The sequence below is a fragment of the Zosterops lateralis genome, assembly GCF_965231275.1.
Source record: "Zosterops lateralis genome assembly, chromosome: 1".
Classification (NCBI taxonomy): Eukaryota; Metazoa; Chordata; class Aves; order Passeriformes; family Zosteropidae; genus Zosterops; species Zosterops lateralis.
In genome coordinates this window covers 132,471,922-132,492,861 of record NC_139762.1, presented here as the reverse complement: position 1 = coordinate 132,492,861, position 20,940 = coordinate 132,471,922, and positions in this window count along the sequence as shown.

The following is a 20,940-nucleotide window of genomic DNA, read 5'->3' as shown; positions in this document are numbered from 1 at the left end:
GACTTCTGTAACTTTGCATGCAGCAGCACCTTGGTGTGTTTTCTGTGTTCTCCAAGTGAAAAGAAGCCTGTCCGGAGCCCGTGGTAGCTCCAGCTGCTTTGGAACACATTCTGCCACACTTGCTCTTTCTGCATGTCTCTAGCAGCCAGAAAGCACTTTAAGCTCTCTTTTGCCAAGAAAAGCAACTCTGCACACAGAGCTTGGGGCCTCTCACGGGGGGGTTCTGTAACTTTGCTTGCAGCAGCACCTTGGGGTGTTTTCTGTGTTCTCCAAGTGAAAAGAAGCCTGTCAGGAGCCCGTGGTAGCTCCAGCTGATTGGGAACACATTCTGCCACACTTGCTCTTTCTGCATGTCTCTAGCAGCCAGAAAGCGCTGTAAAGCGCTCTTTTGCCCGAGAAAAGCAACTCTCAGGGGGACTTCTGTAACTTTGCTTGCAGCAGCACCTTGGTGTGTTTTCTGTGTTCTCCAAGTGAAAAGAAGCCTGTCAGGAGCCCGTGGTAGCTCCAGCTGCTTTGGAACACATTCTGCCACACTTGCTCTTTCTGCATGTCTCTAGCAGCCAGAAAGCGCTGTAAAGCCCTCTTTTACCAAGAAAAGCAACTCTGCACACAGAGCTTGGCGCCTCTCAGGGGGACTTCTGTAACTTTGCTTGCAGCAGCACCTTGGTGTGTTTTCTGTGTTCTCCAAGTGAAAAGAAGCCTGTCAGGAGCCCGTGGTAGCTCCAGCTGCTTTGGAACACATTCTGCCACACTTGCTCTTTCTGCATGTCGCTAGCAGCCAGAAAGCGCTGTAAAGCGCTCTTTTGCCCGAGAAAAGCAACTCTCAGGGGGACTTCTGTAACTTTGCTTGCAGCAGCACCTTGGTGTGTTGTCTGTGTTCTCCAAGTGAAAAGAAGCCTGTCAGGAGCCCGTGGTAGCTCTAGCTGCTTGGGAACACATTCTGCCACACTTGCTCTTTCTGCATGTCTCTAGCAGCCAGAAAGCCCTGTAAAGCGCTCTTTTCCCCGAGAAAAGCAACTCTCAGGGGGACTTCTGTAACTTTGCTTGCAGCAGCACCTTGGTGTGTTTTCTGTGTTCTCCAAGTGAAAAGAAGCCTGTCAGGAGCCCGTGGTAGCTCCAGCTGCTTGGGAACACATTCTGCCACACTTGCTCTTTCTGCATGTCTCTAGCAGCCAGAAAGCGCTGTAAAGCGCTCTTTTGCCCGAGAAAAGCAACTCTCAGGGGGACTTCTGTAACTTTGCTTGCAGCAGCACCTTGGTGTGTTTTCTGCGTTCTCCAAGTGAAAAGAAGCCTGTCAGGAGCCCGTGGTAGCTCCAGCTGCTTTGGAACACATTCTGCCACACTTGCTCTTTCTGCATGTCTCTAGCAGCCAGAAAGCACGTTAAGCTCTCTTTTGCCAAGAAAAGCAACTCTGCACACAGAGCTTGGGGCCTCTCAGGGGGACTTCTGTAACTTTGCTTGCAGCAGCACCTTGGTGTGTTTTCTGTGTTCTCCAAGTGAAAAGAAGCCTGTCAGGAGCCCGTGGTAGCTCCAGCTGCTTTGGAACACATTCTGCCACACTTGCTCTTTCTGCATGTCTCTAGCAGCCAGAAAGCGCTGTAAAGCCCTCTTTTACCAAGAAAAGCAACTCTGCACACAGAGCTTGGGGCCTCTCAGGGGGACTTCTGTAACTTTGCTTGCAGCAGCACCTTGGTGTGTTTTCTGTGTTCTCCAAGTGAAAAGAAGCCTGTCAGGAGCCCGTGGTAGCTCCAGCTGATTGGGAACACATTCTGCCACACTTGCTCTTTCTGCATGTCTCTAGCAGCCAGAAAGCGCTGTAAAGCCCTCTTTTGCCCGAGAAAAGCAACTCTCAGGGGGACTTCTGTAACTTTGCTTGCAGCAGCACCTTGGTGTGTTTTCTGTGTTCTCCAAGTGAAAAGAAGCCTGTCAGGAGCCCGTGGTAGCTCCAGCTGCTTTGGAACACATTCTGCCACACTTGCTCTTTCTGCATGTCGCTAGCAGCCAGAAAGCGCTGTAAAGCGCTCTTTTGCCCGAGAAAAGCAACTCTCAGGGGGACTTCTGTAACTTTGCTTGCAGCAGCACCTTGGTGTGTTTTCTGTGTTCTCCAAGTGAAAAGAAGCCTGTCAGGAGCCCGTGGTAGCTCCAGCTGCTTTGGAACACATTCTGCCACACTTGCTCTTTCTGCATGTCTCTAGCAGCCAGAAAGCACTTTAAGCTCTCTTTTGCCAAGAAAAGCAACTCTGCACACAGAGCTTGGCGCCTCTCACGGGGGGGTTCTGTAACTTTGCTTGCAGCAGCACCTTGGGGTGTTTTCTGTGTTCTCCAAGTGAAAAGAAGCCTGTCAGGAGCCCGTGGTAGCTCCAGCTGCTTTGGAACACATTCTGCCACACTTGCTCTTTCTGCATGTCTCTAGCAGCCAGAAAGCGCTGTAAAGCCCTCTTTTACCAAGAAAAGCAACTCTGCACACAGAGCTTGGCGCCTCTCACGGGGGGGTTCTGTAACTTTGCTTGCAGCAGCACCTTGGGGTGTTTTCTGTGTTCTCCAAGTGAAAAGAAGCCTGTCAGGAGCCCGTGGTAGCTCCAGCTGATTGGGAACACATTCTGCCACACTTGCTCTTTCTGCATGTCTCTAGCAGCCAGAAAGCGCTGTAAAGCGCTCTTTTGCCCGAGAAAAGCAACTCTCAGGGGGACTTCTGTAACTTTGCTTGCAGCAGCACCTTGGTGTGTTTTCTGTGTTCTCCAAGTGAAAAGAAGCCTGTCAGGAGCCCGTGGTAGCTCCAGCTGCTTTGGAACACATTCTGCCACACTTGCTCTTTCTGCATGTCTCTAGCAGCCAGAAAGCGCTGTAAAGCCCTCTTTTACCAAGAAAAGCAACTCTGCACACAGAGCTTGGCGCCTCTCAGGGGGACTTCTGTAACTTTGCTTGCAGCAGCACCTTGGTGTGTTTTCTGTGTTCTCCAAGTGAAAAGAAGCCTGTCAGGAGCCCGTGGTAGCTCCAGCTGATTGGGAACACATTCTGCCACACTTGCTCTTTCTGCATGTCTCTAGCAGCCAGAAAGCGCTGTAAAGCCCTCTTTTGCCCGAGAAAAGCAACTCTCAGGGGGACTTCTGTAACTTTGCTTGCAGCAGCACCTTGGTGTGTTTTCTGTGTTCTCCAAGTGAAAAGAAGCCTGTCAGGAGCCCGTGGTAGCTCCAGCTGCTTTGGAACACATTCTGCCACACTTGCTCTTTCTGCATGTCTCTAGCAGCCAGAAAGCCCTGTAAAGCGCTCTTTTGCCTGAGAAAAGCAACTCTCAGGGGGACTTCTGTAACTTTGCTTGCAGCAGCACCTTGGTGTGTTTTCTGTGTTCTCCAAGTGAAAAGAAGCCTGTCAGGAGCCCGTGGTAGCTCCAGCTGCTTTGGAACACATTCTGCCACACTTGCTCTTTCTGCATGTCGCTAGCAGCCAGAAAGCGCTGTAAAGCGCTCTTTTGCCCGAGAAAAGCAACTCTCAGGGGGACTTCTGTAACTTTGCTTGCAGCAGCACCTTGGTGTGTTGTCTGTGTTCTCCAAGTGAAAAGAAGCCTGTCAGGAGCCCGTGGTAGCTCTAGCTGATTGGGAACACATTCTGCCACACTTGCTCTTTCTGCATGTCTCTAGCAGCCAGAAAGCGCTGTAATGCGCTCTTTTGCCCGAGAAAAGCAACTCTCAGGGGGACTTCTGTAACTTTGCTTGCAGCAGCACCTTGGTGTGTTTTCTGTGTTCTCCAAGTGAAAAGAAGCCTGTCAGGAGCCCGTGGTAGCTGCAGCTGCTTTGGAACACATTCTGCCACACTTGCCCTTTCTGCATGTCTCTAGCAGCCAGAAAGCCCTGTAAAGCGCTCTTTTGCCCGAGAAAAGCAACTCTCAGGGGGACTTCTGTAACTTTGCTTGCAGCAGCACCTTGGTGTGTTTTCTGTGTTCTCCAAGTGAAAAGAAGCCTGTCAGGAGCCCGTGGTAGCTCCAGCTGCTTGGGAACACATTCTGCCACACTTGCTCTTTCTGCATGTCTCTAGCAGCCAGAAAGCCCTGTAAAGCGCTCTTTTCCCCGAGAAAAGCAACTCTCAGGGGGACTTCTGTAACTTTGCTTGCAGCAGCACCTTGGTGTGTTTTCTGTGTTCTCCAAGTGAAAAGAAGCCTGTCAGGAGCCCGTGGTAGCTCCAGCTGCTTGGGAACACATTCTGCCACACTTGCTCTTTCTGCATGTCTCTAGCAGCCAGAAAGCGCTGTAAAGCGCTCTTTTGCCCGAGAAAAGCAACTCTCAGGGGGACTTCTGTAACTTTGCTTGCAGCAGCACCTTGGTGTGTTTTCTGCGTTCTCCAAGTGAAAAGAAGCCTGTCAGGAGCCCGTGGTAGCTCCAGCTGCTTTGGAACACATTCTGCCACACTTGCTCTTTCTGCATGTCTCTAGCAGCCAGAAAGCACGTTAAGCTCTCTTTTGCCAAGAAAAGCAACTCTGCACACAGAGCTTGGCGCCTCTCAGGGGGACTTCTGTAACTTTGCTTGCAGCAGCACCTTGGTGTGTTTTCTGTGTTCTCCAAGTGAAAAGAAGCCTGTCAGGAGCCCGTGGTAGCTCCAGCTGCTTTGGAACACATTCTGCCACACTTGCTCTTTCTGCATGTCTCTAGCAGCCAGAAAGCGCTGTAAAGCCCTCTTTTACCAAGAAAAGCAACTCTGCACACAGAGCTTGGGGCCTCTCAGGGGGACTTCTGTAACTTTGCTTGCAGCAGCACCTTGGTGTGTTTTCTGTGTTCTCCAAGTGAAAAGAAGCCTGTCAGGAGCCCGTGGTAGCTCCAGCTGATTGGGAACACATTCTGCCACACTTGCTCTTTCTGCATGTCTCTAGCAGCCAGAAAGCGCTGTAAAGCCCTCTTTTGCCCGAGAAAAGCAACTCTCAGGGGGACTTCTGTAACTTTGCTTGCAGCAGCACCTTGGTGTGTTTTCTGTGTTCTCCAAGTGAAAAGAAGCCTGTCCGGAGCCCGTGGTAGCTCCAGCTGCTTGGGAACACATTCTGCCACACTTGCTCTTTCTGCATGTCTCTAGCAGCCAGAAAGCCCTGTAAAGCACTCTTTTGCCCGAGAAAAGCAACTCTCAGGGGGACTTCTGTAACTTTGCTTGCAGCAGCCCCTTGGTGTGTTTTCTGTGTTCTCCAAGTGAAAAGAAGCCTGTCAGGAGCCCGTGGTAGCTCCAGCTGATTGGGAACACATTCTGCCACACTTGCTCTTTCTGCATGTCGCTAGCAGCCAGAAAGCGCTGTAAAGCGCTCTTTTGCCCGAGAAAAGCAACTCTCAGGGGGACTTCTGTAACTTTGCTTGCAGCAGCACCTTGGTGTGTTTTCTGTGTTCTCCAAGTGAAAAGAAGCCTGTCAGGAGCCCGTGGTAGCTCCAGCTGCTTTGGAACACATTCTGCCACACTTGCTCTTTCTGCATGTCTCTAGCAGCCAGAAAGCCCTGTAAAGCGCTCTTTTGCCCCAGAAAAGCAACTCTCAGGGGGACTTCTGTAACTTTGCTTGCAGCAGCACCTTGGTGTGTTTTCTGTGTTCTCCAAGTGAAAAGAAGCCTGTCAGGAGCCCGTGGTAGCTCCAGCTGCTTGGGAACACATTCTGCCACACTTGCTCTTTCTGCATGTCTCTAGCAGCCAGAAAGCGCTGTAAAGCGCTCTTTTGCCTGAGAAAAGCAACTCTCAGGGGGACTTCTGTAACTTTGCTTGCAGCAGCACCTTGGTGTGTTTTCTGTGTTCTCCAAGTGAAAAGAAGCCTGTCAGGAGCCCGTGGTAGCTCCAGCTGCTTGGGAACACATTCTGCCACACTTGCTCTTTCTGCATGTCTCTAGCAGCCAGAAAGCGCTGTAAAGCGCTCTTTTGCCCGAGAAAAGCAACTCTCAGGGGGACTTCTGTAACTTTGCTTGCAGCAGCACCTTGGTGTGTTGTCTGTGTTCTCCAAGTGAAAAGAAGCCTGTCAGGAGCCCGTGGTAGCTCTAGCTGCTTGGGAACACATTCTGCCACACTTGCTCTTTCTGCATGTCTCTAGCAGCCAGAAAGCGCTGTAATGCGCTCTTTTGCCCGAGAAAAGCAACTCTCAGGGGGACTTCTGTAACTTTGCTTGCAGCAGCACCTTGGTGTGTTTTCTGTGTTCTCCAAGTGAAAAGAAGCCTGTCAGGAGCCCGTGGTAGCTGCAGCTGCTTTGGAACACATTCTGCCACACTTGCCCTTTCTGCATGTCTCTAGCAGCCAGAAAGCCCTGTAAAGCGCTCTTTTGCCCGAGAAAAGCAACTCTCAGGGGGACTTCTGGAACTTTGCTTGCAGCAGCACCTTGGTGTGTTTTCTGTGTTCTCCAAGTGAAAAGAAGCCTGTCAGGAGCCCGTGGTAGCTCCAGCTGCTTGGGAACACATTCTGCCACACTTGCTCTTTCTGCATGTCTCTAGCAGCCAGAAAGCGCTGTAAAGCGCTCTTTTGCCCGAGAAAAGCAACTCTCAGGGGGACTTCTGTAACTTTGCTTGCAGCAGCACCTTGGTGTGTTTTCTGTGTTCTCCAAGTGAAAAGAAGCCTGTCAGGAGCCCGTGGTAGCTCCAGCTGCTTGGGAACACATTCTGCCACAGTTGCTCTTTCTGCAGGTCGCTAGCAGCCAGAAAGCGCTGTAAAGCGCTCTTTTGCCCGAGAAAAGCAACTCTCAGGGGGACTTCTGTAACTTTGCTTGCAGCAGCCCCTTGGTGTGTTTTCTGTGTTCTCCAAGTGAAAAGAAGCCTGTCAGGAGCCCGTGGTAGCTCCAGCTGCTTGGGAACACATTCTGCCACACTTGCTCTTTCTGCATGTCTCTAGCAGCCAGAAAGCGCTGTAAAGCGCTCTTTTGCCCGAGAAAACCAACTCTCAGGGGGACTTCTGGAACTTTGCTTGCAGCAGCACCTTGGTGTGTTTTCTGCGTTCTCCAAGTGAAAAGAAGCCTGTCAGGAGCCCGTGGTAGCTCCAGCTGCTTGGGAACACATTCTGCCACACTTGCTCTTTCTGCATGTCTCTAGCAGCCAGAAAGCCCTGTAAAGCGCTCTTTTGCCCCAGAAAAGCAACTCTCAGGGGGACTTCTGTAACTTTGCTTGCAGCAGCACCTTGGTGTGTTTTCTGTGTTCTCCAAGTGAAAAGAAGCCTGTCAGGAGCCCGTGGTAGCTCCAGCTGCTTGGGAACACATTCTGCCACACTTGCTCTTTCTGCATGTCGCTAGCAGCCAGAAAGCGCTGTAAAGCGCTCTTTTCCCCGAGAAAAGCAACTCTCAGGGGGACTTCTGTAACTTTGCTTGCAGCAGCACCTTGGTGTGTTGTCTGTGTTCTCCAAGTGAAAAGAAGCCTGTCAGGAGCCCGTGGTAGCTCTAGCTGCTTTGGAACACATTCTGCCACACTTGCTCTTTCTGCATGTCTCTAGCAGCCAGAAAGCGCTGTAATGCGCTCTTTTGCCCGAGAAAAGCAACTCTCAGGGGGACTTCTGTAACTTTGCTTGCAGCAGCACCTTGGTGTGTTTTCTGTGTTCTCCAAGTGAAAAGAAGCCTGTCAGGAGCCCGTGGTAGCTCCAGCTGCTTTGGAACACATTCTGCCACACTTGCCCTTTCTGCATGTCTCTAGCAGCCAGAAAGCCCTGTAAAGCGCTCTTTTGCCTGAGAAAAGCAACTCTCAGGGGGACTTCTGGAACTTTGCTTGCAGCAGCACCTTGGTGTGTTTTCTGTGTTCTCCAAGTGAAAAGAAGCCTGTCAGGAGCCCGTGGTAGCTCCAGCTGATTGGGAACACATTCTGCCACACTTGCTCTTTCTGCATGTCTCTAGCAGCCAGAAAGCCCTGTAAAGCGCTCTTTTGCCCCAGAAAAGCAACTCTCAGGGGGACTTCTGTAACTTTGCTTGCAGCAGCACCTTGGTGTGTTTTCTGTGTTCTCCAAGTGAAAAGAAGCCTGTCAGGAGCCCGTGGTAGCTCCAGCTGCTTGGGAACACATTCTGCCACACTTGCTCTTTCTGCATGTCTCTAGCAGCCAGAAAGCCCTGTAAAGCCCTCTTTTGCCCGAGAAAAGCAACTCTCAGGGGGACTTCTGTAACTTTGCTTGCAGCAGCACCTTGGTGTGTTTTCTGTGTTCTCCAAGTGAAAAGAAGCCTGTCAGGAGCCCGTGGTAGCTCCAGCTGCTTGGGAACACATTCTGCCACAGTTGCTCTTTCTGCAGGTCGCTAGCAGCCAGAAAGCGCTGTAAAGCGCTCTTTTGCCCGAGAAAAGCAACTCTCAGGGGGACTTCTGTAACTTTGCTTGCAGCAGCCCCTTGGTGTGTTTTCTGTGTTCTCCAAGTGAAAAGAAGCCTGTCAGGAGCCCGTGGTAGCTCCAGCTGCTTGGGAACACATTCTGCCACACTTGCTCTTTCTGCATGTCTCTAGCAGCCAGAAAGCGCTGTAAAGCGCTCTTTTGCCCGAGAAAACCAACTCTCAGGGGGACTTCTGGAACTTTGCTTGCAGCAGCACCTTGGTGTGTTTTCTGCGTTCTCCAAGTGAAAAGAAGCCTGTCAGGAGCCCGTGGTAGCTCCAGCTGCTTGGGAACACATTCTGCCACACTTGCTCTTTCTGCATGTCTCTAGCAGCCAGAAAGCCCTGTAAAGCGCTCTTTTGCCCGAGAAAAGCAACTCTCAGGGGGACTTCTGTAACTTTGCTTGCAGCAGCACCTTGGTGTGTTTTCTGTGTTCTCCAAGTGAAAAGAAGCCTGTCAGGAGCCCGTGGTAGCTCCAGCTGCTTGGGAACACATTCTGCCACACTTGCTCTTTCTGCATGTCTCTAGCAGCCAGAAAGCCCTGTAAAGCGCTCTTTTCCCCGAGAAAAGCAACTCTCAGGGGGACTTCTGTAACTTTGCTTGCAGCAGCACCTTGGTGTGTTGTCTGTGTTCTCCAAGTGAAAAGAAGCCTGTCAGGAGCCCGTGGTAGCTCTAGCTGCTTGGGAACACATTCTGCCACACTTGCTCTTTCTGCATGTCTCTAGCAGCCAGAAAGCGCTGTAATGCGCTCTTTTGCCCGAGAAAAGCAACTCTCAGGGGGACTTCTGTAACTTTGCTTGCAGCAGCACCTTGGTGTGTTTTCTGTGTTCTCCAAGTGAAAAGAAGCCTGTCAGGAGCCCGTGGTAGCTCCAGCTGCTTTGGAACACATTCTGCCACACTTGCCCTTTCTGCATGTCTCTAGCAGCCAGAAAGCCCTGTAAAGCGCTCTTTTGCCCGAGAAAAGCAACTCTCAGGGGGACTTCTGTAACTTTGCTTGCAGCAGCACCTTGGTGTGTTTTCTGTGTTCTCCAAGTGAAAAGAAGCCTGTCAGGAGCCCGTGGTAGCTCCAGCTGCTTGGGAACACATTCTGCCACACTTGCTCTTTCTGCATGTCTCTAGCAGCCAGAAAGCCCTGTAAAGCGCTCTTTTCCCCGAGAAAAGCAACTCTCAGGGGGACTTCTGTAACTTTGCTTGCAGCAGCACCTTGGTGTGTTTTCTGCGTTCTCCAAGTGAAAAGAAGCCTGTCAGGAGCCCGTGGTAGCTCCAGCTGCTTGGGAACACATTCTGCCACACTTGCTCTTTCTGCATGTCTCTAGCAGCCAGAAAGCCCTGTAAAGCGCTCTTTTGCCCGAGAAAAGCAACTCTCAGGGGGACTTCTGTAACTTTGCTTGCAGCAGCACCTTGGTGTGTTTTCTGCGTTCTCCAAGTGAAAAGAAGCCTGTCAGGAGCCCGTGGTAGCTCCAGCTGCTTGGGAACACATTCTGCCACACTTGCTCTTTCTGCATGTCTCTAGCAGCCAGAAAGCACGTTAAGCTCTCTTTTGCCAAGAAAAGCAACTCTGCACACAGAGCTTGGCGCCTCTCAGGGGGACTTCTGTAACTTTGCTTGCAGCAGCACCTTGGTGTGTTTTCTGTGTTCTCCAAGTGAAAAGAAGCCTGTCAGGAGCCCGTGGTAGCTCCAGCTGCTTTGGAACACATTCTGCCACACTTGCTCTTTCTGCATGTCTCTAGCAGCCAGAAAGCACTTTAAGCTCTCTTTTGCCAAGAAAAGCAACTCTGCACACAGAGCTTGGCGCCTCTCACGGGGGGGTTCTGTAACTTTGCTTGCAGCAGCACCTTGGGGTGTTTTCTGTGTTCTCCAAGTGAAAAGAAGCCTGTCAGGAGCCCGTGGTAGCTCCAGCTGCTTTGGAACACATTCTGCCACACTTGCTCTTTCTGCATGTCTCTAGCAGCCAGAAAGCGCTGTAAAGCCCTCTTTTACCAAGAAAAGCAACTCTGCACACAGAGCTTGGGGCCTCTCAGGGGGACTTCTGTAACTTTGCTTGCAGCAGCACTTTGGTGTGTTTTCTGTGTTCTCCAAGTGAAAAGAAGCCTGTCAGGAGCCCGTGGTAGCTCCAGCTGCTTTGGAACACATTCTGCCACACTTGCTCTTTCTGCATGTCTCTAGCAGCCAGAAAGCACTTTAAGCTCTCTTTTGCCAAGAAAAGCAACTCTGCACACAGAGCTTGGGGCCTCTCAGGGGGACTTCTGTAACTTTGCTTGCAGCAGCACCTTGGGGTGTTTTCTGTGTTCTCCAAGTGAAAAGAAGCCTGTCAGGAGCCCGTGGTAGCTCCAGCTGCTTTGGAACACATTCTGCCACACTTGCTCTTTCTGCATGTCTCTAGAAGCCAGAAAGCCCTGTAAAGCGCTCTTTTGCCCGAGAAAAGCAACTCTCAGGGGGACTTCTGTAACTTTGCTTGCAGCAGCACCTTGGTGTGTTTTCTGTGTTCTCCAAGTGAAAAGAAGCCTGTCAGGAGCCCGTGGTAGCTCCAGCTGCTTTGGAACACATTCTGCCACACTTGCTCTTTCTGCATGTCTCTAGCAGCCAGAAAGCCCTGTAAAGCACTCTTTTGCCCGAGAAAAGCAACTCTCAGGGGGACTTCTGTAACTTTGCTTGCAGCAGCACCTTGGTGTGTTTTCTGTGTTCTCCAAGTGAAAAGAAGCCTGTCAGGAGCCCGTGGTAGCTCCAGCTGCTTTGGAACACATTCTGCCACACTTGCTCTTTCTGCATGTCTCTAGCAGCCAGAAAGCACTTTAAGCTCTCTTTTGCCAAGAAAAGCAACTCTGCACACAGAGCTTGGCGCCTCTCACGGGGGGGTTCTGTAACTTTGCTTGCAGCAGCACCTTGGGGTGTTTTCTGTGTTCTCCAAGTGAAAAGAAGCCTGTCAGGAGCCCGTGGTAGCTCCAGCTGCTTTGGAACACATTCTGCCACACTTGCTCTTTCTGCATGTCGCTAGCAGCCAGAAAGCGCTGTAAAGCCCTCTTTTGCCCGAGAAAAGCAACTCTCAGGGGGACTTCTGTAACTTTGCTTGCAGCAGCACCTTGGTGTGTTTTCTGTGTTCTCCAAGTGAAAAGAAGCCTGTCAGGAGCCCGTGGTAGCTCCAGCTGCTTTGGAACACATTCTGCCACACTTGCCCTTTCTGCATGTCTCTAGCAGCCAGAAAGCCCTGTAAAGCGCTCTTTTGCCCGAGAAAAGCAACTCTCAGGGGGACTTCTGTAACTTTGCTTGCAGCAGCACCTTGGTGTGTTTTCTGTGTTCTCCAAGTGAAAAGAAGCCTGTCAGGAGCCCGTGGTAGCTCCAGCTGCTTGGGAACACATTCTGCCACACTTGCTCTTTCTGCATGTCTCTAGCAGCCAGAAAGCGCTGTAAAGCCCTCTTTTGCCCGAGAAAAGCAACTCTCAGGGGGACTTCTGTAACTTTGCTTGCAGCAGCACCTTGGTGTGTTTTCTGTGTTCTCCAAGTGAAAAGAAGCCTGTCCGGAGCCCCTGGTAGCTCCAGCTGCTTGGGAACACATTCTGCCACACTTGCCCTTTCTGCATGTCTCTAGCAGCCAGAAAGCCCTGTAAAGCGCTCTTTTGCCCGAGAAAAGCAACTCTCAGGGGGACTTCTGTAATTTTGCTTGCAGCAGCACCTTGGTGTGTTTTCTGTGTTCTCCAAGTGAAAAGAAGCCTGTCAGGAGCCCGTGGTAGCTCCAGCTGATTGGGAACACATTCTGCCACACTTGCTCTTTCTGCATGTCTCTAGCAGCCAGAAAGCGCTGTAAAGCGCTCTTTTGCCCGAGAAAAGCAACTCTCAGGGGGACTTCTGTAACTTTGCTTGCAGCAGCACCTTGGTGTGTTTTCTGTGTTCTCCAAGTGAAAAGAAGCCTGTCAGGAGCCCGTGGTAGCTCCAGCTGATTGGGAACACATTCTGCCACACTTGCTCTTTCTGCATGTCTCTAGCAGCCAGAAAGCCCTGTAAAGTACTCTTTTGCCCGAGAAAAGCAACTCTCAGGGGGACTTCTGTAACTTTGCTTGCAGCAGCACCTTGGTGTGTTTTCTGTGTTCTCCAAGTGAAAAGAAGCCTGTCAGGAGCCCGTGGTAGCTCCAGCTGCTTTGGAACACATTCTGCCACACTTGCTCTTTCTGCATGTCTCTAGCAGCCAGAAAGCCCTGTAAAGCGCTCTTTTGCCCGAGAAAAGCAACTCTCAGGGGGACTTCTGTAACTTTGCATGCAGCAGCACCTTGGTGTGTTTTCTGTGTTCTCCAAGTGAAAAGAAGCCTGTCCGGAGCCCGTGGTAGCTCCAGCTGATTTGGAACACATTCTGCCACACTTGCTCTTTCTGCATGTCTCTAGCAGCCAGAAAGCACTTTAAGCTCTCTTTTGCCAAGAAAAGCAACTCTGCACACAGAGCTTGGCGCCTCTCACGGGGGGGTTCTGTAACTTTGCTTGCAGCAGCACCTTGGGGTGTTTTCTGTGTTCTCCAAGTGAAAAGAAGCCTGTCAGGAGCCCGTGGTAGCTCCAGCTGATTGGGAACACATTCTGCCACACTTGCTCTTTCTGCATGTCTCTAGCAGCCAGAAAGCGCTGTAAAGCGCTCTTTTGCCCGAGAAAAGCAACTCTCAGGGGGACTTCTGTAACTTTGCTTGCAGCAGCACCTTGGTGTGTTTTCTGTGTTCTCCAAGTGAAAAGAAGCCTGTCAGGAGCCCGTGGTAGCTCCAGCTGCTTTGGCACATTCTGCCACACTTGCTCTTTCTGCATGTCTCTAGCAGCCAGAAAGCGCTGTAAAGCCCTCTTTTACCAAGAAAAGCAACTCTGCACACAGAGCTTGGCGCCTCTCAGGGGGACTTTTGTAACTTTGCTTGCAGCAGCACCTTGGTGTGTTTTCTGTGTTCTCCAAGTGAAAAGAAGCCTGTCAGGAGCCCGTGGTAGCTCCAGCTGATTGGGAACACATTCTGCCACACTTGCTCTTTCTGCATGTCTCTAGCAGCCAGAAAGCGCTGTAAAGCCCTCTTTTGCCCGAGAAAAGCAACTCTCAGGGGGACTTCTGTAACTTTGCTTGCAGCAGCACCTTGGTGTGTTTTCTGTGTTCTCCAAGTGAAAAGAAGCCTGTCAGGAGCCCGTGGTAGCTCCAGCTGCTTTGGAACACATTCTGCCACACTTGCCCTTTCTGCATGTCTCTAGCAGCCAGAAAGCCCTGTAAAGCGCTCTTTTGCCTGAGAAAAGCAACTCTCAGGGGGACTTCTGTAACTTTGCTTGCAGCAGCACCTTGGTGTGTTTTCTGTGTTCTCCAAGTGAAAAGAAGCCTGTCAGGAGCCCGTGGTAGCTCCAGCTGCTTTGGAACACATTCTGCCACACTTGCTCTTTCTGCATGTCTCTAGCAGCCAGAAAGCGCTGTAAAGCGCTCTTTTGCCCGAGAAAAGCAACTCTCAGGGGGACTTCTGTAACTTTGCTTGCAGCAGCACCTTGGTGTGTTGTCTGTGTTCTCCAAGTGAAAAGAAGCCTGTCAGGAGCCCGTGGTAGCTCTAGCTGCTTGGGAACACATTCTGCCACACTTGCTCTTTCTGCATGTCTCTAGCAGCCAGAAAGCGCTGTAATGCGCTCTTTTGCCCGAGAAAAGCAACTCTCAGGGGGACTTCTGTAACTTTGCTTGCAGCAGCACCTTGGTGTGTTTTCTGTGTTCTCCAAGTGAAAAGAAGCCTGTCAGGAGCCCGTGGTAGCTGCAGCTGCTTTGGAACACATTCTGCCACACTTGCCCTTTCTGCATGTCTCTAGCAGCCAGAAAGCCCTGTAAAGCGCTCTTTTGCCTGAGAAAAGCAACTCTCAGGGGGACTTCTGTAACTTTGCTTGCAGCAGCACCTTGGTGTGTTTTCTGTGTTCTCCAAGTGAAAAGAAGCCTGTCAGGAGCCCGTGGTAGCTCCAGCTGCTTGGGAACACATTCTGCCACACTTGCTCTTTCTGCATGTCTCTAGCAGCCAGAAAGCCCTGTAAAGCGCTCTTTTCCCCGAGAAAAGCAACTCTCAGGGGGACTTCTGTAACTTTGCTTGCAGCAGCACCTTGGTGTGTTTTCTGTGTTCTCCAAGTGAAAAGAAGCCTGTCAGGAGCCCGTGGTAGCTCCAGCTGCTTGGGAACACATTCTGCCACACTTGCTCTTTCTGCATGTCTCTAGCAGCCAGAAAGCGCTGTAAAGCGCTCTTTTGCCCGAGAAAAGCAACTCTCAGGGGGACTTCTGTAACTTTGCTTGCAGCAGCACCTTGGTGTGTTTTCTGCGTTCTCCAAGTGAAAAGAAGCCTGTCAGGAGCCCGTGGTAGCTCCAGCTGCTTTGGAACACATTCTGCCACACTTGCTCTTTCTGCATGTCTCTAGCAGCCAGAAAGCACGTTAAGCTCTCTTTTGCCAAGAAAAGCAACTCTGCACACAGAGCTTGGGGCCTCTCAGGGGGACTTCTGTAACTTTGCTTGCAGCAGCACCTTGGTGTGTTTTCTGTGTTCTCCAAGTGAAAAGAAGCCTGTCAGGAGCCCGTGGTAGCTCCAGCTGCTTTGGAACACATTCTGCCACACTTGCTCTTTCTGCATGTCTCTAGCAGCCAGAAAGCGCTGTAAAGCCCTCTTTTACCAAGAAAAGCAACTCTGCACACAGAGCTTGGGGCCTCTCAGGGGGACTTCTGTAACTTTGCTTGCAGCAGCACCTTGGTGTGTTTTCTGTGTTCTCCAAGTGAAAAGAAGCCTGTCAGGAGCCCGTGGTAGCTCCAGCTGATTGGGAACACATTCTGCCACACTTGCTCTTTCTGCATGTCTCTAGCAGCCAGAAAGCGCTGTAAAGCCCTCTTTTGCCCGAGAAAAGCAACTCTCAGGGGGACTTCTGTAACTTTGCTTGCAGCAGCACCTTGGTGTGTTTTCTGTGTTCTCCAAGTGAAAAGAAGCCTGTCAGGAGCCCGTGGTAGCTCCAGCTGATTGGGAACACATTCTGCCACACTTGCTCTTTCTGCATGTCGCTAGCAGCCAGAAAGCGCTGTAAAGCGCTCTTTTGCCTGAGAAAAGCAACTCTCAGGGGGACTTCTGTAACTTTGCTTGCAGCAGCACCTTGGTGTGTTTTCTGTGTTCTCCAAGTGAAAAGAAGCCTGTCAGGAGCCCGTGGTAGCTCCAGCTGCTTTGGAACACATTCTGCCACACTTGCTCTTTCTGCATGTCTCTAGCAGCCAGAAAGCACTTTAAGCTCTCTTTTGCCAAGAAAAGCAACTCTGCACACAGAGCTTGGCGCCTCTCACGGGGGGGTTCTATAACTTTGCTTGCAGCAGCACCTTGGGGTGTTTTCTGTGTTCTCCAAGTGAAAAGAAGCCTGTCAGGAGCCCGTGGTAGCTCCAGCTGATTGGGAACACATTCTGCCACACTTGCTCTTTCTGCATGTCTCTAGCAGCCAGAAAGCGCTGTAAAGCGCTCTTTTGCCCGAGAAAAGCAACTCTCAGGGGGACTTCTGTAACTTTGCTTGCAGCAGCACCTTGGTGTGTTTTCTGTGTTCTCCAAGTGAAAAGAAGCCTGTCAGGAGCCCGTGGTAGCTCCAGCTGCTTTGGAACACATTCTGCCACACTTGCTCTTTCTGCATGTCTCTAGCAGCCAGAAAGCGCTGTAAAGCCCTCTTTTACCAAGAAAAGCAACTCTGCACACAGAGCTTGGCGCCTCTCAGGGGGACTTCTGTAACTTTGCTTGCAGCAGCACCTTGGTGTGTTTTCTGTGTTCTCCAAGTGAAAAGAAGCCTGTCAGGAGCCCGTGGTAGCTCCAGCTGATTGGGAACACATTCTGCCACACTTGCTCTTTCTGCATGTCTCTAGCAGCCAGAAAGCGCTGTAAAGCCCTCTTTTGCCCGAGAAAAGCAACTCTCAGGGGGACTTCTGTAACTTTGCTTGCAGCAGCACCTTGGTGTGTTTTCTGTGTTCTCCAAGTGAAAAGAAGCCTGTCAGGAGCCCGTGGTAGCTCCAGCTGCTTTGGAACACATTCTGCCACACTTGCTCTTTCTGCATGTCTCTAGCAGCCAGAAAGCCCTGTAAAGCGCTCTTTTGCCTGAGAAAAGCAACTCTCAGGGGGACTTCTGTAACTTTGCTTGCAGCAGCACCTTGGTGTGTTTTCTGTGTTCTCCAAGTGAAAAGAAGCCTGTCAGGAGCCCGTGGTAGCTCCAGCTGCTTTGGAACACATTCTGCCACACTTGCTCTTTCTGCATGTCGCTAGCAGCCAGAAAGCGCTGTAAAGCGCTCTTTTGCCCGAGAAAAGCAACTCTCAGGGGGACTTCTGTAACTTTGCTTGCAGCAGCACCTTGGTGTGTTGTCTGTGTTCTCCAAGTGAAAAGAAGCCTGTCAGGAGCCCGTGGTAGCTCTAGCTGCTTGGGAACACATTCTGCCACACTTGCTCTTTCTGCATGTCTCTAGCAGCCAGAAAGCGCTGTAATGCGCTCTTTTGCCCGAGAAAAGCAACTCTCAGGGGGACTTCTGTAACTTTGCTTGCAGCAGCACCTTGGTGTGTTTTCTGTGTTCTCCAAGTGAAAAGAAGCCTGTCAGGAGCCCGTGGTAGCTGCAGCTGCTTTGGAACACATTCTGCCACACTTGCCCTTTCTGCATGTCTCTAGCAGCCAGAAAGCCCTGTAAAGCGCTCTTTTGCCCGAGAAAAGCAACTCTCAGGGGGACTTCTGTAACTTTGCTTGCAGCAGCACCTTGGTGTGTTTTCTGTGTTCTCCAAGTGAAAAGAAGCCTGTCAGGAGCCCGTGGTAGCTCCAGCTGCTTTGGAACACATTCTGCCACACTTGCTCTTTCTGCATGTCTCTAGCAGCCAGAAAGCACTTTAAGCTCTCCTTTGCCAAGAAAAGCAACTCTGCACACAGAGCTTGGGGCCTCTCAGGGGGACTTCTGTAACTTTGCTTGCAGCAGCACCTTGGGGTGTTTTCTGTGTTCTCCAAGTGAAAAGAAGCCTGTCAGGAGCCCGTGGTAGCTCCAGCTGCTTTGGAACACATTCTGCCACACTTGCTCTTTCTGCATGTCTCTAGAAGCCAGAAAGCCCTGTAAAGCGCTCTTTTGCCCGAGAAAAGCAACTCTCAGGGGGACTTCTGTAACTTTGCTTGCAGCAGCACCTTGGTGTGTTTTCTGTGTTCTCCAAGTGAAAATAAGCCTGTCAGGAGCCCGTGGTAGCTCCAGCTGCTTTGGAACACATTCTGCCACACTTGCTCTTTCTGCATGTCTCTAGCAGCCAGAAAGCACTTTAAGCTCTCTTTTGCCAAGAAAAGCAACTCTGCACACAGAGCTTGGGGCCTCTCAGGGGGACTTCTGTAACTTTGCTTGCAGCAGCACCTTGGGGTGTTTTCTGTGTTCTCCAAGTGAAAAGAAGCCTGTCAGGAGCCCGTGGTAGCTCCAGCTGCTTTGGAACACATTCTGCCACACTTGCTCTTTCTGCATGTCTCTAGAAGCCAGAAAGCCCTGTAAAGCGCTCTTTTGCCCGAGAAAAGCAACTCTCAGGGGGACTTCTGTACCTTTGCTTGCAGCAGCACCTTGGTGTGTTTTCTGTGTTCTCCAAGTGAAAAGAAGCCTGTCAGGAGCCCGTGGTAGCTCCAGCTGCTTGGGAACACATTCTGCCACACTTGCTCTTTCTGCATGTCTCTAGCAGCCAGAAAGCCCTGTAAAGCGCTCTTTTCCCCGAGAAAAGCAACTCTCAGGGGGACTTCTGTAACTTTGCTTGCAGCAGCACCTTGGTGTGTTTTCTGTGTTCTCCAAGTGAAAAGAAGCCTGTCAGGAGCCCGTGGTAGCTCCAGCTGATTGGGAACACATTCTGCCACACTTGCTCTTTCTGCATGTCTCTAGAAGCCAGAAAGCGCTGTAAAGCCCTCTTTTGCCCGAGAAAAGCAACTCTCAGGGGGACTTCTGTAACTTTGCTTGCAGCAGCACCTTGGTGTGTTTTCTGTGTTCTCCAAGTGAAAAGAAGCCTGTCAGGAGCCCGTGGTAGCTCCAGCTGCTTGGGAACACATTCTGCCACACTTGCTCTTTCTGCATGTCTCTAGCAGCCAGAAAGCCCTGTAAAGCGCTCTTTTGCCTGAGAAAAGCAACTCTCAGGGGGACTTCTGTAACTTTGCTTGCAGCAGCACCTTGGTGTGTTTTCTGTGTTCTCCAAGTGAAAAGAAGCCTGTCAGGAGCCCGTGGTAGCTCCAGCTGCTTTGGAACACATTCTGCCACACTTGCTCTTTCTGCATGTCGCTAGCAGCCAGAAAGCGCTGTAAAGCGCTCTTTTGCCCGAGAAAAGCAACTCTCAGGGGGACTTCTGTAACTTTGCTTGCAGCAGCACCTTGGTGTGTTTTCTGTGTTCTCCAAGTGAAAAGAAGCCTGTCAGGAGCCCGTGGTAGCTCTAGCTGCTTGGGAACACATTCTGCCACACTTGCTCTTTCTGCATGTCTCTAGCAGCCAGAAAGCGCTGTAATGCGCTCTTTTGCCCGAGAAAAGCAACTCTCAGGGGGACTTCTGTAACTTTGCTTGCAGCAGCACCTTGGGGTGTTTTCTGTGTTCTCCAAGTGAAAAGAAGCCTGTCAGGAGCCCGTGGTAGCTGCAGCTGCTTTGGAACACATTCTGCCACACTTGCCCTTTCTGCATGTCTCTAGCATCCAGAAAGCCCTGTAAAGCGCTCTTTTGCCCGAGAAAAGCAACTCTCAGGGGGACTTCTGTAACTTTGCTTGCAGCAGCACCTTGGTGTGTTTTCTGTGTTCTCCAAGTGAAAAGAAGCCTGTCAGGAGCCCGTGGTAGCTCCAGCTGCTTGGGAACACATTCTGCCACACTTGCTCTTTCTGCATGTCTCTAGCAGCCAGAAAGCCCTGTAAAGCGCTCTTTTGCCTGAGAAAAGCAACTCTCAGGGGGACTTCTGTAACTTTGCTTGCAGCAGCACCTTGGTGTGTTTTCTGTGTTCTCCAAGTGAAAAGAAGCCTGTCAGGAGCCCGTGGTAGCTCCAGCTGCTTGGGAACACATTCTGCCACACTTGCTCTTTCTGCATGTCTCTAGCAGCCAGAAAGCGCTGTAAAGCGCTCTTTTGCCCGAGAAAAGCAACTCTCAGGGGGACTTCTGTAACTTTGCTTGCAGCAGCACCTTGGTGTGTTTTCTGCGTTCTCCAAGTGAAAAGAAGCCTGTCAGGAGCCCGTGGTAGCTCCAGCTGCTTTGGAACACATTCTGCCACACTTGCTCTTTCTGCATGTCTCTAGCAGCCAGAAAGCACGTTAAGCTCTCTTTTGCCAAGAAAAGCAACTCTGCACACAGAGCTTGGGGCCTCTCAGGGGGACTTCTGTAACTTTGCTTGCAGCAGCACCTTGGTGTGTTTTCTGTGTTCTCCAAGTGAAAAGAAGCCTGTCAGGAGCCCGTGGTAGCTCCAGCTGCTTTGGAACACATTCTGCCACACTTGCTCTTTCTGCATGTCTCTAGCAGCCAGAAAGCGCTGTAAAGCCCTCTTTTACCAAGAAAAGCAACTCTGCACACAGAGCTTGGGGCCTCTCAGGGGGACTTCTGTAACTTTGCTTGCAGCAGCACCTTGGTGTGTTTTCTGTGTTCTCCAAGTGAAAAGAAGCCTGTCAGGAGCCCGTGGTAGCTCCAGCTGATTGGGAACACATTCTGCCACACTTGCTCTTTCTGCATGTCTCTAGCAGCCAGAAAGCGCTGTAAAGCGCTCTTTTGCCCGAGAAAAGCAACTCTCAGGGGGACTTCTGTAACTTTGCTTGCAGCAGCACCTTGGTGTGTTTTCTGTGTTCTCCAAGTGAAAAGAAGCCTGTCCGGAGCCCGTGGTAGCTCCAGCTGCTTGGGAACACATTCTGCCACACTTGCTCTTTCTGCATGTCTCTAGCAGCCAGAAAGCCCTGTAAAGCACTCTTTTGCCCGAGAAAAGCAACTCTCAGGGGGACTTCTGTAACTTTGCTTGCAGCAGCACCTTGGTGTGTTTTCTGTGTTCTCCAAGTGAAAAGAAGCCTGTCAGGAGCCCGTGGTAGCTCCAGCTGATTGGGAACACATTCTGCCACACTTGCTCTTTCTGCATGTCGCTAGCAGCCAGAAAGCGCTGTAAAGCGCTCTTTTGCCCGAGAAAAGCAACTCTCAGGGGGACTTCTGTAACTTTGCTTGCAGCAGCACCTTGGTGTGTTTTCTGTGTTCTCCAAGTGAAAAGAAGCCTGTCAGGAGCCCGTGGTAGCTCCAGCTGCTTTGGAACACATTCTGCCACACTTGCTCTTTCTGCATGTCTCTAGCAGCCAGAAAGCACTTTAAGCTCTCTTTTGCCAAGAAAAGCAACTCTGCACACAGAGCTTGGCGCCTCTCACGGGGGGGTTCTGTAACTTTGCTTGCAGCAGCACCTTGGGGTGTTTTCTGTGTTCTCCAAGTGAAAAGAAGCCTGTCAGGAGCCCGTGGTAGCTCCAGCTGCTTTGGAACACATTCTGCCACACTTGCTCTTTCTGCATGTCTCTAGCAGCCAGAAAGCGCTGTAAAGCCCTCTTTTACCAAGAAAAGCAACTCTGCACACAGAGCTTGGGGCCTCTCAGGGGGACTTCTGTAACTTTGCTTGCAGCAGCACCTTGGTGTGTTTTCTGTGTTCTCCAAGTGAAAAGAAGCCTGTCAGGAGCCCGTGGTAGCTCCAGCTGCTTTGGAACACATTCT